The following is an 18817-nucleotide window of genomic DNA, read 5'->3' as shown; positions in this document are numbered from 1 at the left end:
AGACAAAATATAGACACTTACTTAAGATGGAATGATGAAACCGTCAAATCTGGACTGGCAGTTCATACAGCAATCTTGAAAATCACAAAGACACTAGCCAGAGGCTGAGCCTTGTTTATATGCAATTATTTCCCACTGAACACAACCTAAACCCAGCCTCTCTCATAAATCAGTGGTGAGGTTGACAGTCTTCCCCAGAGTAAAACTCCTCCCACCCAAGGACGTTTAAAAACTGCTTTTCCTATCTAAATAACTTCATAACTTCCGTTCAGTAGTACTTACTGGCACGCAAGACATATTAATACATTCCGGCACGCATGACGCTCCCAATAAGACTAAATATTACCATGTAATACTAAAATTTAGAGAGATATTAATCTATCTGTTAGTACCTGTTAGACATCATGTGTCTGTAATCATTATGTGCAAATCGGTCCCACGAATACACACATATGTAGCTTTTAGCACGTTCATCCGAGGACATCTCATAATATTCTTATATTTAATAGGGTCACTCATTCTGATATCTCCTTGTGTAACAGCACCCCTGGCCCCCATAACTCCTTGTCAAGAAATCCTTTGAAGCTGGGCCTCGTGTGTAGAGAACATTTGTCACAGGTGCTACATTTCACACCCAATGCTCCAGACCTGGGTCCTAGCTGTCTCTACCAGCAATATACCCTTGGTCTGCCAATTAGGTATTAACATACTGTACACTAAACCCCCTCTGTACTTGTCACACCCAACTTCAATCAAGCCTTTTGAAGCCCAGATATTTCTGAAAAGACACCACACATATTTGTATTTTCCTAAACTGTAGCTCATTAACCCCTTAAACCTCCCACATCAATCCCAGTGTATGTGTTGGTGCAAACACTGGAACAGAAACAATAAATTTTTACAGGGGAATATACATTAGGATTCTGAAGCAAGATAAAAACATATTACTGGACTCCAGTCCAGTTAACCCCTTGCTCCCCAAGTGAGAGCAGGGGGTGGCCAAATGGGGTGTAACCCCTTTAATCCCGGGCCAAACCCCCTCTCCCTTGACACCTCCCCTGCTCAATGGATGCCTTGTGCCCCAGCTGCCCACCCTGGCACTGGGACACCACGGGCATCCTTGAAGCACTCAATAAGTCCTGAGGGGTTGGCCTGGCAAAATTGTCCTCCGGCATTGTCCAGTACATTGTCCTGGCCACATTGGATAGTGAAGTCCAGATCCTGCTGAGCAGGGCTCCAACGTGGCCACCGGGCATCCTCCTTTGCCACCCTCTGCCCCCCACCCAGTGCCTGGTGAACCAAGCCCATTGTGAAGGGGCACCTCTGCAGACCTGGCTGCATACTGCCCAGAGACTGGCATGTCTCTGCACCAGCGAGAGACCAGCTATCAAGCACAGACCGTCGCTTTCCTGTCAACCAAGTCTGGGAAAGAAAACAAAAGGGAGGAAGAACCGGCGCCTCTAAAAAATAAAATCTGACCAAATATAAAGTCCAACTTGAATGGAAAGGAGTCCTTGGTGGAATCTTCAATGAAGTCTGTGGATTGGTTCCTTTGCTTCCGTGTCGCTTGGATTTCGGTGAGTGGACATCTAGCTAGCACAATTCATATACATTTCTGTCACAGTCGGGTAAGGGTCTCCAGGAAAAAATCACCTCCTACCTAGGCACAGCAGCGACACAATGACCTCTCCCAGTATGATGCAGACTCCCCTCCAGCCTGTTACAGAAGGGACCTCCTGCACATATGGACACCACCACACCAGCCCATGTCCCCAGACAACAATTTTACTCTCCTATACTGAGAAATAGGGAACCTCCGCCCTCCCACTCTAGAGGTTCCATGTCCAGGCCCTATATGAGACAAAATCACATTTACTGCTGTCAAATCTAAATATACTAAAGTTCCTGAACATCAATCTTGCTATTTCTCAGCACCTTCGTTCCTAGTTATTTCAGCCCCATATCGGGATAAATGATCTGCATTATGATGCTGACTTCCAGGTCTGTATGATACCGTAAATTTAAATGCTTGCAGGGCTAGATACCATCGGGTAACCCGGGCGTTTTTACATTGCATATTGTTTAGCCACGTAAGTGCATGATGATCGGTGACTAGTGAAAATTGCTGCCCCAACAGGTAACATCTCAACACTTCCAATGCCCACTTAATTGCCAGACATTCCTTCTCAACCGTGGCATATCTGGTTTCCCTTGGATATAGCTTACGGCTTATATACAAAACAGGGTGTTCCACCCCTTCAACTTCCTGGCTAAGTACTGCCCCTAGCCCCACCTTTGAAGCATCACAGTGTACAATAAATGGTAACTTGAAGTCTGGACTTTTCAACACTGGTTCACTGCATAAAATATCCTTTAACTGGTTAAAGGCAGCATTACACTCTGGAGTCCAGGTCACCAAATTTTGTTCCTTATTCTTGGTTAAATTGGTCAGCGAGGCGGCTATGGATGAAAAGTTAGGGATAAACCTTCGGTAATATCCTACCAATCCAAGAAAGGATCTTACCTCCTTTTTAGTTCTAGGTATCGCTGCTTCCCGAATAGCATTCACCTTGCTCTTTTCCGGTCGCACCTCTCCATTTCCTAACATGTATCCCAAATATCTAGTTTGTGTGAAACCCAGGGCACATTTCTTTGGGTTTGTGGTTAACCCAGCCTCTGCAATCAAATTAACCATCTCCTCTAGATGTTTTAAGTGACTTTCCCAGTCTGTGCTATAGACCACTACATCATCTAAATAAGCTGCTACAAACTGTTTCCTCCCTACTAACAACCTATTCATCATTCTTTGAAAGGTCGCTGGGGCCCCATGCAAACCAAAGGACATGGTTACAAATTGATAGAGCCCCTGGTTGGTGGCAAATGATGTCTTGGGCCTATCTGACTCTTCCACCGGAATCTGCCAATAGCCTTTTGTAAGGTCCAAAGTGCTGATATAATCTGCCTTACCCACTAGATCCAAAAGCTCATCAATGCGGGGCATAGGGTAGGCATAAAAACGGGCCACCTCATTTAATTTTCGAAAATCTACACAGAATCGTACTGTTCCATCTTTTTTAGGTATCAACACTATTGGGGAACACCATTCTGAGGTGGAAACCTCAATAACCCCCATTTCCAACATTTGGTGCACTTCTTCTTCCACTATCTTTTTCTGCCTCTCAGGGATACGATAGGGACGGGTATGGATAGGTCTTGCATCCCCAGTCTCTATCCTATGAACTGCTTGTGTAGTGCGTCCTGCCCTTTTCGTAAATACAAGTGCATACCGAGTAACTAGTTTCTCCAACATATCCCTTTGCTTTGTTGAAAGTTCCTCCCCAGACGTTACTGCGTCTTCCTTACTTTCCAACTGCAATCTCTGATATGCCTCACCTGCCATATCAGGTTCACACTCTCAAGACCATCAAAGACAATTTTTCTCTCTCTTTCCAACCTTTTAACAAATTAACATGGTATATAGACTGGTCCCTTCTTCCTGGTATGCTTACTTGGTAGTTCACAGCCCCCTTTCTTTCCACAATGGACCTTGCCATCTAGCTACCAGTTTATTCTCTCTATCAGGCAACAAGAGGAGCACTTTATCCCCAGGAAGGAATACCCTATCTCTGGACTTTTTGTCATACCACACTTTCTGGTGTTGTTGAGCCTCCCTCAAATTTTCATTAGCCAGATCCTGCATCCGGATAATCCTTTCCCTCATCTGGGTAATATATCCTACTACATTATCCCTCAAAGGATCCCGCTGCAACCAGGAATCTTTGATTAATGCTAGCAGACCCCGGGGTTGCCTTCCATAAAGTAGCTCAAACAGGGAAAATCCTGTTGAGGCTTCTGGTACTTCCCTGTATGAGAACAATAAATAAGGCAACCACTGGTCCCATTTGTTAGGCTGCTCACCTACCACCTTTCTAATTGTGCTTTTTAGTGTCCCGTTTAGCCTCTCTACTAAACCATCAGTTTGGGGATGATATGGGGATGTACGTAGGGTCTGGATTCCCAACAATTGATACACCTCTTTCATTAAATTTGACATGAAATTTGACCCCTGATCCGTGAGAATTTCACGAGGGATTCCTACCCTTGCAAATACTTGAATAAGAGCATTCGCTACATTCTTAGCAGTAACACTGGGCAGGGGAATTGCTTCTGGATACCTGGTGGCGTAATCACATAGTACCAGTATATACTGATTACCTTTAGAACTTTTTTGTAAAGGACCCACCATATCCATGGCCACCCGGTCAAAAGCTTCCCTAACTACCGGTATAGGAATCAATTTCCCCCCATCCATGAGGTTTACTGGGGCCACCTGTTGGCATATAGGGCAAGAGGCACAATATTCTCCTACATCCTTATGTACTTTAGGCCAAAAGAAATGCATTAATATTCTACATAAGGTCTTGTCTCTGCCCATATGACCCCCCATGGGAACATCATGTGCCAACCGAAGAATCTCCTTCCGAAATACTTTTGGCACCATGACCTGCTCCACATGCAAAGAAGACTGAGGATCCTTGCGGACCCTGGTTAATACCCCCTGCCGTAATACATATGATGGTATAGGCCCACACTCGCTCATCTCTTCAGTCTGGGATACCACCTGCAGAAAAAAAGGGTTTAGTGAGCTGTCCTGCTGTTGCGCCTCTACAATATCCTTGCCCCAAACATTATTGACCTCGTCCAAGTCTTGCACCCCTAATTCTCTAGGACCGAGTGCTTTGTCCTTTCTTTTCTGCCTATGGGATTTCCTGCCTCTCCCTTCTTCACCAAAGATCTCTGGGTGAAAAGGAAAAAGCCCCTCCAATGAAGTTTTCAAAGACATGTGCTTCTCCTTTTCAGCCTGCTTCTTCTCTTGGGCCCTTGTGGTAACTGCTGAACAGTGTGTCAATAGTCATAGACATCCTCATATCACATAACAGCCATAACAGCAATAAGGAGTGCAGAAAGCGACAACCTCATATCACATAGCAGCAACAAGGAGTGCAGCAGGCCCCAGGGAAAGAAACTCCCTCCCTTTTATTACTGGTTAATTAGGACAAAACCAAATGAAGTAATCCACACAGGGGAGTTGTCTCCCCAAAACTTACACAATTTGCAAACATAATACACTTCACACAACATACAATTTTCTATAGCAAGCCCCAAAACAGTACCTTTTATAAACATCCCACACATGTCTTTACTCTGCAAAATAAATGACATTCAGTATCACTTACTTTAATCCCCCCCCCCTCCATACCATGGTATAATCCACCATGAATGGTATGCAGGAAGGAAACGCCCTTTTTCCTTTTTAATAGAGACTGCCCATGGCTGTGTAACATCAAACTGTGTTTAACTCCAACCAGACCTGTATTGTACTGACTGACCTCAGGACACCACATTAAAGGTTAGTAAAGTTTCAGATAAAGGAAACAAAAAAAAGATCGCTGGGCCCAGCAAAAAAAGACAGAAACAGAATGAAAGAAAGATAAAGTGGTGCACTTGATGCCAGAAAGCAAACATGCATTTAATTTCTACAAAAGTACAAGCAGCCCTGTCACAGGTATTAGATTATGATCATTCTGAAATGTTTGTAATGTGATGTATCAATGCCTAATAAAAATGTTTGGAAAAAAAAAATCATATAGCGCTGTATACTGCGCACTATAAGTGCTTTGTGTTCCATTGGGAGAAAAGTGCTGTATGAAATCAAGTTGTTGTTATCATTACTAATACTGTATGTTCTTTATCAAAAGGTCAACCTAAAAATGAACTTCTGCTTTACATAAGTACGTAGATAAGTGGCTTTCATTGCAGGCTGATCTCGGTCTGGCATGGGAAAAGCTGTGTCTTGCATCGTGCCACATCTAATTAATCCCCTCAGTTCACGCAAGAGTTGATGAGCCAGTTTTCCCCATTTATACAAGTCATCAGATTTAAAAAGGCTATTGACTGTAAATCTATGCCTTGGCTTTGAGCATTGCTAATTAAATTACCTTATTTTTTTTTTTTTTTTTTAAAACACCAGCACTTGTGGGAATTACTGGATCACATGATTACTTTTCACTGATTAACATATGTAGCAAAATATAACGTTCCATATCGCAAATGTAACAAATCAAGCATGTATTATGTATTATGCTAAATGTAAAGTACACATAATGATGAAAATGTGCAATTACTTGAAACCTATTTACATTAAAAAAAAGGATAAGGATTGGTATTCATCGGGTCAAAAAGAAATATAACACAAATCTACATTGAAACAACTAACTGATCTGATGTCTCTAACTGGAGAAAAGACGCAATACTCTTGTGGTGGATACAAAACAAAGGTTATGTTAGTAGTGCATACTGTAACCATTACACTACACCAGGCGGAGCAAAGGCAATGAGTGGGGAAGTGCACCTGTATTTCCTCCCAAGTGCTCATTTGCGTGGCATTACTCTGAATCCTTGTCTGTAGTCTAACCCAGGGGGGCTCCATCCCAGTCCTCAAGCCCTCTCCCAAAATGTCAGGATATCCCTGGTTCAGCACAGGTGGCTCAATCAGTCCCTGCTTCAGCACAGGTGGCTCAATCAGAGGCTCAGTCTTTGTCTGAGCCTCTGTTTGAGCCACCTGTGCTGAAGCTAGGATATCCTGAAAACCTGACCCCTTGGGTGGTCTTGAGCCCCCCTGGTTTAACCACTGTATGACATGTAACAATGGGTCGGATGGGGCAGGTTTTGGAGACCTTTGCCGTTGACGGAGACAAGAGAATCATCATAGACATGACCACTGAAAATGTAAAGCCCAGGGCATTCCCCGAGTGTTCTATTTCCGAGCTGATCTGCATGGAAGAGGCAGGTAGTATTTAGTGTATTTTTGCTGTCATTATTGAGTTGAATATATTGCATTAACTTGCAATGATTTAATGTTTTATGTAGAAACCTGGCAGAAATATCAGTCAAAATAGACACCCAAATTAAAATACAGAAGTGGTATGGTGTTCTGGCCTGATACTGGTAGAATTCAAAAGTAATTAACACCGTTTTCACATTTAAATGCGTCTGTTTGTTCGAGATTCATAATGTATGTTGCCAAAGTTTTCGTCTTTATTTCAAGGACCAAGAGAGGAACATTTCAGTAGAATATTACGATTAGTCAGAGTCTCCCCTGGGAGTGGTAGATTGGACGTTGTCTATCCATTAGCCTTTATGTCTCTATGATGAGACATTGTAGCCTAAAAATACTTGAATGTAGTACTTCATTTGGGTAACTATTACACTAAACTGCTCTGCCAAGACTAAAGGCAAGATACCACCTAATGGGCTATGCTGACTAGTCCATTCTCATTCATTTTCAGTGGGTGACACTTGTAACATTAGTGAACCCATATAGTTCAGTGGCGTCCCACTGTTTCACAGCAGGACCACAACATATCTATGATTTGGGTCCATTGCAAGCCATGATGTGGATCCCACAATATCCCCCTGATTTTGTGGACACATTCCTGATATGACCTCTGTTTCTTTGCACGTACAGTAGGTGCTGCATACCGCATGGTTAAATTGAGGCGAGCAGGAAACCTGATCTAAGGTCGTAAACCATCTTCATTTTCAGTCTTGGCTTCTCTTTCTTCCTGCAGCATTACAGAAATCTACCCTGTGGCAACACTTCATCTCACCCCCCATATCTCATTTCGTCTCTAAGAATAATAACAGATACCGAATAGATCTTAACCTGCTCGTACAGTAGGTCAAAAAAAGCCATTGACCAGTGTCAGCACTGTGCTTAGTTACAAGCACAATCCTCTTAAACAAGGAGAAATACTGCGTATGTTCAACATATCCATGGAAATACTGGAAAAGAAATCTTTAGCGTGCATTGGCTTTTCTTTAATAAATCAATAAGAGTTTAGATCTGTTAATGAAATAGTAGAGTTTCCTTGGATGATCAAACGCCGGTTACCCACATGCGCAGGAAATGGCTGCGATGCAGGGGAAAGGTCTAATAGCCATATTCATCTTGAAGAAGTATAGATTAGTTGCAGGCTTTGATACTTTTTAAGTTGAATCCTTTCCCAGCTTCACATTGCAAAGCCAGTATAACCAGCCTCACTGATGTGACCCAAAAGGTTGGAACAGCTGTCTGTGCGTAGGTTACTGGCTGTGCACTTCTTTACACAGGCTGTGCTGAAAAGCTGTGTAATGCGGCAGGCATAAGCTTATAGGGGTCCATGTTAAAATGGGCATGAAGCAAAAGGTGACTGTGTGCTCATTTGCATGTCACATCCCAGGATCCTTGGCTGCAGTGGAAGCTCTGTGTGCTAAGAGATTATTCTGAAAAGCAGCGCTGCAGACCTGTCTGAGACATGTGAATGTGGTTACAAGTGATATTTTTATTTGCTATAACTTTTAATGGATTTAATGGCATTTACAGAGCTTTTGAAGCTTCATTTGTAATGTGTGACTATAACTAGACACATCCAGCCGTTATACGGTGGCGAGAAAAAGTTTGTGAACCACTTAGAATTGTCACATATTTCACACTTAGATTAAGATCTAATAACATTTTAAGTCCTAATAATAGATAAAAAAAATAACCTGATCAAACAAATTACACAAACATGATACTTTTTCGACATTTATTTATCCACAAATGATTCAACATTCAATATTTATGTAAGTATAAAGTATGTGAACCTTTAGATTCAGTACCTGGTGGCGCTCCCTTGAGCAGCAATGACTTCAACTAAGAGTTTCCTGTAACTGCTGGTCAGTTTCTCTCACATCAGCTTTGAGGAATTTTGGCCCATTCCTCCTTACAGACCTGCTTCAACTCAGTGACATTTGAGGGCTTCCTTGCATGGACAGCTCGCTTCTGGTCCTGTCACAACATACCAATGGGATTTAGGTCCGGACTTTGACTAGGCCATTCTAAAATGCGGAATTTCTTTTTCTGAAGCTTTTCTTTTGTAGGTCTACCTGTATGTTTAGGATCATTGTCTTGCTGCATGACCCACTTTCGCTTCAGCTCACGGACAGGTGGCCTGACATTTTCCTCTAGAATCTTCTGATATAATTCAGAATTCATGGTTGTGTCAATGATTGCAAGCTGTCGAGGTCCTGAGGGAGCAAAGCAGCCCAAAACCATCACACTCCCACCACCATGCTTGAAGGTTGGGATGAGGTTCTTCTGTTCGAACGCAGTGTTTGGTTTTTGCCAAACATAAAGTTTCTCCTTGAGGCCAAAAACTTCTAACTTTGACTTGTCTGTCCAGGGAACATTGTTCCAGAAATCTTGGGGATCATCTATGTGCTCTTTGGCGAACTTCAGATGGGCAGCAATGTTCATCTTAGAGATCAGTGGTTTCCTCCTGGCTATCCTTCCATGAACACCATTCTTGTTCAGTCTTTTTTTTGATAGTTGAGTAATGAACACTCACATTAGCCAAGCCGACAGTGGCCTGCAGATCTGTGGATGTTGCTTTGGGCTTCTTTGTGACGTCCTTGATGTTACGGTTGTGCTCACACACACAAGCCGAGAGAAGGGAAGGGTCCCAATAGCGAGGTGGGGATTGCCGCAGGAGACACGAAATAGGAGTGAGTTGCCGCACAGCTGGGGATCGGCGCACGTAGTCACGTGAGCGCGCCGCGCGCAGGAGAATGCTCGACGTGTCCGGAGGTGCGGAGCCAAGCTCAGAGACACGACTAGCCCAGCTGCATGGGCACGCGCTCTGGCAGCAGAGCGGGGATGCGCGCGTTCTCAGGAGGAAAGAGAAAAGAGTCCAGAGCACAAGGTCACAATAGAATTGCTTCTTGGAGGATGTCCAGCCTCCTTAAAGGCATAGTGCCAGTAACAGAAGAGTGCAGCAATACTAAATTCAAAGTAAGGGTTCTTTAGTTGAATGCTTTGGCCAAAGTATTCTAATCCTGCTACCACGTCAAGGTAAACCCTAATCAGCAGGTCCTACACTACCCGCACGGTAAACTAACCTCAGTAGTAGAATGAGTGACTGTCCCAGTCTTCCGGAATCCAAAGGAGATGAGTAAAGGTCCCAAGGACGTCCAGGCAGGAATAGCATGTGATGGTAGTACTTGCAGGACACAGGGCAGGTAGCAACTGACTTATTTAAAGGGCAGCACCAGCTGATAGCAATGAGAGTCAGAGTGAGGCTTACTTCCTGTCAGGAGGAAGAGGGCAGGATTTGCCAGAAAGCAAGATGGTGTCGCTTGCTTCAGTATGCTAGAAGACACTTCCTGTGGAGAAGACAAGGCAGGGGCGGAACAGAGGCGGCCTCTGCGGAAGCAGGGAAGAGTTCAGGACACAGACAGACATCAGATAATCTTGACTTACAGCTAGAGAGCGGCGATCAGAAGTTCAAAAGGTAAGGAGGGAACATGCCGCAGGGGGCGTGTTCCGTGCATCGTCACAGGGGGCATGTTCCGTGCATCGTCACAGTACCCCCCTCTTCAGGATCGTACTCCGAGCAATCCATACTAGACTAGACAGCAGAGATGCATAGGAAGATTTGACTCGCAGCTAGAGAGCGGTGCCCGCCATACAGAGAGACATCAGAGAATCTTGACTCACAGCTAGAGGGCGGCACACGCCATCACGTGTACACGCCGCGCGTACGAGAATGCGCGACTCGCCCGGGGGTGGACCGGGCTCCGTGGTACGAGTAGGGGAACCGCAGGTGCGTGCATGCTCTGTAAGGAGAGCAGGAACTGAGATGCGGCAGGTAAGGAGGGAGCACGCCACATGGGGCGGGTTCCCCGATTCCTTACACTTGATGATTTGCCGTTTTGTTCTTGGAGAGATTTTGGTAGGACGACCGCTCCTGGGTAGAGTGACCGTGGTTTTGAACTTTCACCATTTCTAGACTATCTGTCTGACAATTGATTGGTGTGGCCCCAAATCCTTAGAAATGGTTTTGTAAACCTTACCAGACTGAGGAGCATGAATAAATACTTTTCTGAGGTCGTCAGAGATTTATTTTGATTGTGTCATGACGTGTTTTCACACACCTGTATGGTGAAGACCAAACTCACAAAGTTTATGATCTTTATATAGGATAGGGCCTCCCAAACTCACCACTGATCTACCTAATTATTTAAACACCTGATTCTAATGATCCCCTTTAATTTAGCTGATAAAACCAGGGTTTCACTTACTTTTGCACATACCCTGACTCTTAATTACTCATTGTTTGTCTAATTCGTGCATCATTTTGTTTCAAAAGACATGGAATTGGGTCATATAAACCCTATTGGATATTTAAGAAAAAACTACTTTTGATTCAAGAACGTTATCATGGAAAAACTATGACATTTCTCTAGTAATCATTGGGATTCACAAACTTTTTCTCGCCTCTGTAAACATCCTTTGCTTAGTGAATGACGACTGTGGGTCTTTGCAACCTCATTTAGCAGACAGGGGCCTATTATAGCAGCTTCGATAAGTGACTTATCGAGAATTTGGGGCACTTCTCGAACGAGTTTGCAAGTGTAGCTATTCAGAAAGCTTCGATAGCACGCCAAACTCGCTCGAGAATTGCGTCCCTCCAATCGGTTGCTCTCCCGCTCATTCAAATCGTGCGGGAGCTCAAATAATGCACATTTTGTGTGAAATCATGCTATTCTAATAGCTCTGGGATTCACATCGCGGCTGCAAGTCGCAAGCAACTCACAGGTTCTGATCTCGCCACCTGAAGGGTCGATATAACCTGATCCTGGATATAACCTGAGCCAGGATATAACCTGAAGGGTGGCGAGACGGGATCCGCGATGTGACCGAAGAAATGTTTTATTTTTACTGCATCGGATTGAAGCCGGGAGTAATATCGTAGCTGCCAAACTGCATTTAAGTCAAGTGGAAAATTGAATAAATAATCACATGGCAGGACGAAAGAAATTCCATCCTTGAGTAGGCTGCTTCGTCCCCGCCCCCCTTCCCCATGATGCATCAGAATGGAAATAAATCACGTTCAGATAAAAAAAAAAATTCAATAAAAGAAAACATTTAGATTTTTTTTTAACGTAAACTTTAATTCATCTTCATTTTTTTTTTTTTTTAAGAACTACATATCACATACTAAATATTCAGTATGGTATTGATTTTTTAAAGACAAAAAACCCCCTTGCTTCTTAACCAATGCTGCTTACCAGTAGCTTTCTATTCCTTCACTTTGTACCTAAAACGATGTAAAAAAAGACTTAGCGATAGTGAGGTAGCGACTGATCCCTGAAAGATGACACGTTAAATGCAGATAATGTAATTTAGTCGTGAGGCTTCCCATATAAATCTCTCTGTTATGTAGAGCCCACACGTTCTATTTACCAATGATCTCAACAAAATAAATAAGGGACATAAATGGGCTTGTTTATGAGTGAAGCACCGAATGTGTCAATAATCTCAGTGGGATTAAGGCTGAATGGTGCTTAACTTTAGCATACGCTTAAAATGAGCTAATGCTTTGAACCATTTAATTCATCTTGGCCTTTGGGTGTAATTTGATATATACCGAAGCGGCCGTTTGAGCCATTCTCACTGAAAATCACCATTGATGTCTATTGGGATTTCCCGATGCAAGCCGCCTGAACGGCTACTTTGCGTACATAGAATAAGGCCCTTAGGGCCTCATGCAGAGAGCAGCGCTATTTAAAATTGGAGAGGGGAATAAAAAGTAGGTGTAATGGAGAGTTTTATTCTCCATATGCAGAAATGGGCGAAATCCGCTATTTTTAGCATTACTGCATGTGGAGAATTGTAAATGAGGAGATGCGCGATTTTTTTTTTCCCCTATAGCCGGAGAGCTCCTGCTTCTTGCCAACTTTAGTTGGCGGAGAAAATTGAGGAAAATCGCACCAAAAACAGCCGCTAGATGGCGAGCGCGCCTTTCTGAATTCGGATATTTTTCAGATTGGCGAGATGTAGTTTCTCGCCAGCCGCGCGGCGAGATTTTCAAATAGAAAAAAAAAAATGGCGCGTTTTTCCTACCTCTCCATTTTTCAGCTGTTTTTTGCGCGATTTTCTCCGGAAAATGGCGAGATTTTAAATAGCGCTGCTCTCTGCATGAGGCCCTTAGTGTTTCAAGCTGTGTAAATGGAGCATCTGCACTGTTTAGACAAGGGAAGCCAAGGTGAGAATTTGAAGTAAATATTCAGTCTGTGTATTTGTATAGAGCCCATACATGTTAGTATAGGCTCAGACTGCAGACCTTGAACCCCAATCTCTTGCCAGAGATTAAGCACACTGCGTGCGCGAGATAAAGCAAAGAAGATTCCAGCAGGCTGTAATAACAAGTAATGTCTCGCACAGATAGATAGTACTGTTTGAGTCTTACTTAGTCAGCTATTAATCTAGATCAATGTAGCACTTACTGATAGCAATTCACAGCAGAGAAATGTGTTGTTTGTCATAGGGGAAAATATAGACATGTGAATGATACTTTTTGGCTTAAAACAAAATAAACATTTTAGCTGTAAAAAGAACACCTAGAAATAAAATGTTAACGTGTGTTGGGACGCACTTTTCAGAGGTCTAGGACGTTTGGTCATGGACGTTTTGCCGACACTCACCTCGCCGCAGAGGCATCTCGCCGCCGCCCGCTTCGCCACCAAGGTAAGCCCCTAACCTTACCCCTTACCCTAAAAAACCCTTACCATAAAAACTCCTTACCCTTAAAACCTTCTCCTGGTCCCCTTACCCTAAAAACGCCATACCCTAGTCCCCTTACCCTAAAAAAAAACCATACCCTAAAAACCTAACCCCTTAACCCTAAGCCCCCTAAAGTTAACCTCTTAATAATAATAATATATGCTATTGCATTCACCTAAGGCTGCGCTTATAGTGCTGGCGACTGCGATGTCGCGCAGCGCTATAGCAAGTACATGCAGTCCATCGCGGGTTCCCATAGTGGGCAGAACCGCGACGGCGCTGCAGAGCGATGGAATGGTCACGATCGCCGGTAGTTAAAGGATTTTGACTTTTTCCGCGATCGCCACGTGACGTCAGCGGCACGTGAGCTGTTCAGCCAATGAGGGCAAACCGCTCACGGCCACGCCCCCGCCTCGCCCTCTCTTGTCTCCTGCACTATCAGCAGGAATCGCTGTTACAATGGCAACGGTCGCGTCGCCGTAGCCTGCACTATTAGCGGCGCCGGCGGAAGCTAAATGGCTGCGGTGAGATGTCCCATACCGCTTTTCAGTGCCTGACATATAGCGCCAGTGATTTGTTCTTTGGCCTTATTAGTTTCAGCAGTAAAACACGACGGTTTAATCCCCACAACTCAAACGGGAGCCAAAGATTGTGCAGTTAAAGAGCAGTCCGCACAGAGATTCTGGCACCGCACCAGCTCCATGTCACAACCACACACAGCATCACTGTGCTACTAAGACAAGGCAGACTTCTGCGTAACTGTGAAACACACGGGGGGACGGGCACGGGGAGACAGGCACGGAGAGACAGGCACGGGGGGACAGGCACGAGGGGCCAGGCACGGGGAGACAGGCACGGGGACACAGGCACGGAGCAACGGGCACATGGAGAAGGGCACGGGGAGACGGGCACGGGGAGACAGGCACGGGAACTTAGAAGCACACACATATTTCTCCTGAAACTGTATTGAATTATTAGGGAATCCTCTTATCCATATTCCAAAACTGAACGATGACTTAAGATACAGAATAGATTCATAGACAGTTTTAAAAAACTTACAGTCTGGGTTCTGATGTGGGAGGCACAGGGACATAACGTGACCCACGGTCACAAAAAGAGCCGACACTTGGACTCGAAGTGGGTTCACCCACTTCAAAGGCAGTGTTATACCACCATGCTAGTCCGTCAAGCCTTTGTACCACTATACAGTACCTACAAAGAAGTACCCTGCGGTTTCATTAAGAACATACCCTATAGTGTTGGGGTGATCAACTCCAGTCATCAAGACCCCCCCAACAGGTCAGGTTTTAAAAATATCCCAGCTTCAGCACAGGTGGCTCAATCAGTGGCTCAGTCTTTGACTGAGCCGCTGATTGAACCATCTGTGCTGAAGCTGGGACTGATTGAGCCACCTGTGCTGAAGATGGGACGGATTGAGCCACCTGTGCTGAAGCAGGGACTGATTGAGCCACCTGTGCTGAAGCTGGGATATCCTTAAAACCTGACCTGTTGGGGTGGGGGTCTTGAGGACTGGAGTTAAGAACCCCTGCTATAGTAGACCTACACATTATTATTATTATTATTATTATTATATTTTTTTTTTTCTGTCCTTACATGTATTATTTTTTTAAATAAAAAGATCCATTAAAAAAAATGACGGTGTGAATGACAAATCCTTTGCACTTTCAGTTTTCATTGGAACTGAAATTGATACCCTACTCTATAATGATTTATATAATAAGAGCGCTCATTAATCTCTGTTTCACTCTGATGATTATTCGTAGAATGAACGGAATTTCTCTCCTCTCGCTGCACATTCTGCAGCCTGATCCCTTAAAGCAGCCATACTACACCCCCCCCCCCTTTTTTTTTGTTTTTCTTTTCTAATTTTTATATGTAAAGCGGGTTACAATGTACAATCCTACATTCTTACCTAAGCTGGCAATCGTTTGGTGCTCCTGTTATAAAGGTGTGTAAAAATCCTGATTGTGTGCCTAACGAAATGGCCGCCTTCTATCTTTCTGTCGTCGTCTGTGAAATGCTGCAGCTGATGTGTAACATTATATTACTAAGTGTAAGACATTATTGTTACAGCTTTCAGAATAATAGACAGTCTGCTGTATGGAACACAACAACATATCTGTTTGTGATACTTTGTTGCCAAAGGGCAGAGTTAAAAAAAAGGGTGCATGCGAGCCTGTTTCAAAAGAGGAAGTGGATATAACTTTCTAAATGGTTGCTGTAGCAACCAAAGAATGATCAGTACATTACAAAAAATCATTAAAAATGGAATTAGGGTCCTAATATATATACATGACATGACGACAAAAGTGGTAACTGTGAAGGAACTTCTATCAGTTTTATTTGGGAACATGGAAGGATGGAAAGAAGTTAATGGGGACTCGGGAATCCCAAGGATTGCTGAAATTATACTCCTGGCAGCTAGAAAGTCTATAATGGTGCAATGGGTGAAGTATGACCCTCCAAACTTGGAAACGGTTAAAACATATCTCACTCAGCTAATGACCTTAGGTAAAATGGAAACGGAGACCAATAAGGAACAAAAAACTGAGAATCTCTTTACAAAGTGGGAACCCTTTATTAACTCCCTACTACAGAGTGAAAAAGACCAAATATATCAGGCTTTCATGCACACATCCTGGTGTCTCTTGCGGCAAATTGCACAAGCCAGGTCTTAGATGAGGTAAACAGAGGGAGAAAAGAAGCAGGTTAAAGGGGTATCAAGACAGGAGAACAGTATATCCGAACCTACCGTCTGTAATATGTGTCTGACTAAAGTTATGTTTTGTACATTCTGCGAGTTAATTATTTAATTTAAAAATTGTGTATTTTTGAGTTAAGTTTGAGCATCTCTGATTTATACCTTTTTACCTATATAATTTTTTTTCTTTTAAGTATAATTTAAACATAGAGAATTGTAAAGATGCGTTGAAATCTGTCATGTTTTCCAGCAATGTTAGAAAATCAATAAAAAGAACAATGAGAAAAAAAATGGCATTAGGAGGTTAAAAAAAAAATGAATACTGTATTATCTAATACTACAGAACTGGTTTATTTATTTAAAAAAAAAAAAAACCACAGGATTTTTCACGTTTTTGCTGCTTTAAATCCCAACCTGCAGAAAAGACGTGACATACATTGCAGTATAATACACTGCAAACCCCCTTAGTTTAATCTTTGCTAGTTGCAGTAAAGGTAATGTTATTGACTCAAAAATAAAGAAATAAAATAACAATTTTGATTCCAAATAATTACAAATGACGCTGAAGAGACCACTGACTGTTCTATAAGCCTGTCGTGCCCGGGCAGGCAGAGAGCATGAGACTTAAACCAGAATTACTAGGCAACCATTGCTTATCTTTTGAGCCTCTCTCAAGTGGTTAGTATACAGCATGACTCTTGTATATGCACCTGCCTCTTAAACCATTTTACAGAGGCCTCTCTGTTGCTGAAGGGGTTAACACACCAAACATACACAGTTGTCTCAAAATGTAAAGAAGGAAAACCTGATTCTTTGCAGGTTCTATAGGAGTCCTGCAGCACTCACGCGAGGGGCGTCGCCCCAAAAAGAAAGAAAGATAGATATCCTATATGTTAGGAATATTTAATTTAAGACAAGTTGAACTAGTGTATAGCTCACTAAAGGTGAACAAATATAGTGTGTATCACAGCAAGAAACAAATGGACACTTATCAAATGTTCACAGTGAATTGACTGCTGCATTGTTGCCAAAGGTATCCTATATATAGAGGAAACCTAGAGGAACGTCCCTGTAATGTGTCATAGGATTCCCCTCCAGTAAATATTCACAGTGTCTGTATCACAATAAAATAATATAAATCCGAGTATCAGGTTAGGTACAAATGTTTAAGAAGGCTTGGAATAGTTAACCATATATCAACTGTCAGGGGTGCACTAACTGGGAGGCGCTGCAGTTATAGAGGTCCCCCGCTCTTTATAAATCATCAGACCACGATCAAATATGGGTGGAATTTGTCTATCCAGGGAATATTAACCCTTTAAATACTATTCCTGATTAGGTATTCTCTGCCATCCCTTGCTCCCTGTACTGTGATTAACTGTGGCTGGAGTTTCTCTACTCAGGGAGTATTAACCCCGTGTGGGGTCAAAGTAAACTTCCCCACATATATGAGTACTCCCCATTTTATAGATGCTCCACTGCCAATATTTTAATACTCCCATGTGTATATATATCCCATACCCTGTGTTTCTTTGTAGATAACCAATACAACTTTATTATTTTAGTTTTACCACCCATTAGAATGGCTGCATAGGATTACTTAGATCCTGGATCAAATGTTATCCCCCTATTTAAAACACATTTTTCACGAGTGCAATTTATGAGGGCTTCTTGTGGAGAGAGGAACTTCTTGAATCCTCACCTCCATTTTGTTTATAGAGTCTGTATATTTCCTCATGCACCTTCTCTTTCTACTTACCGTACTGATTTACTAGGTGAGCGGTAGGATTCAATATATTGGCTTCTCCAAAAATACTGGACACAATGGTGAAAGGTGCGACGTGCTCGAGACACACAAAGCTCTCGCCTCTCTCTGTTCCATGCTGTTTCCTCCTCTCTTTGGCCCCACCCTCAGACTGCCGACACCTCCTCCTGATTGGCTGCATTACCCAGCAGCAGCCAATCAGAATGAAGGAAGCTGGTCAGCTCATTATAATCTGTGCACCATATAATTCCTCCCCAACTCCTCCCACTGATGCCCCCTATGAGCAACCTAGGACACAGAGGGAAATTAGGGCAAAATGCTTTTAAACATAGGTGAAGGGTGCAAACGTTTCATCCTCTTCAATCCTTCATTGAATAACCCACAGAAAGATCTTCACGGTAACACTCATGCAGGCAGTTACCTTCCAAGTATTCATATACAGAAAGGGAAACAATTCTAGCAGGTCATCTAAAACACAAAATCCAATTTCTTCTGTACAGAACAGTCTTTTTATCTCAATCAATAAGGTAGTCAATGTCTCACAAAACATAGAATGAGAGGGCTAATGTAGGTTTAAACATCTCTTTAGAAGGCTGAACTGGTGCCAGAACATATTGTACTAAGTCCAAGTTACAATTTCTTGCTTCGATACAATAATGGTGCCACTGACTGATTTAACTTC

The 18817-nt window shown here is 43.0% G+C and overlaps 1 long non-coding RNA gene across 1 annotated transcript in view; it reads left to right on the top strand.

Annotated features, from left to right (window-relative positions):
- LOC142468960 (uncharacterized) overlaps positions 1 to 18817 on the top strand; it is a 94226-nt gene that overhangs the window by 61362 nt on the left and 14047 nt on the right. Inside the window, exon 3 of the long non-coding RNA XR_012788922.1 lies at positions 13528 to 13612. This is a non-coding gene — a long non-coding RNA (uncharacterized LOC142468960). The remainder of the gene's footprint in view (positions 1 to 13527; positions 13613 to 18817) is intronic.

This window comes from Ascaphus truei, chromosome 18 (assembly GCF_040206685.1).
Source record: "Ascaphus truei isolate aAscTru1 chromosome 18, aAscTru1.hap1, whole genome shotgun sequence".
Taxonomy (NCBI): Eukaryota; Metazoa; Chordata; class Amphibia; order Anura; family Ascaphidae; genus Ascaphus; species Ascaphus truei.
This window is presented reverse-complemented; position numbering and strand designations above follow the sequence as displayed.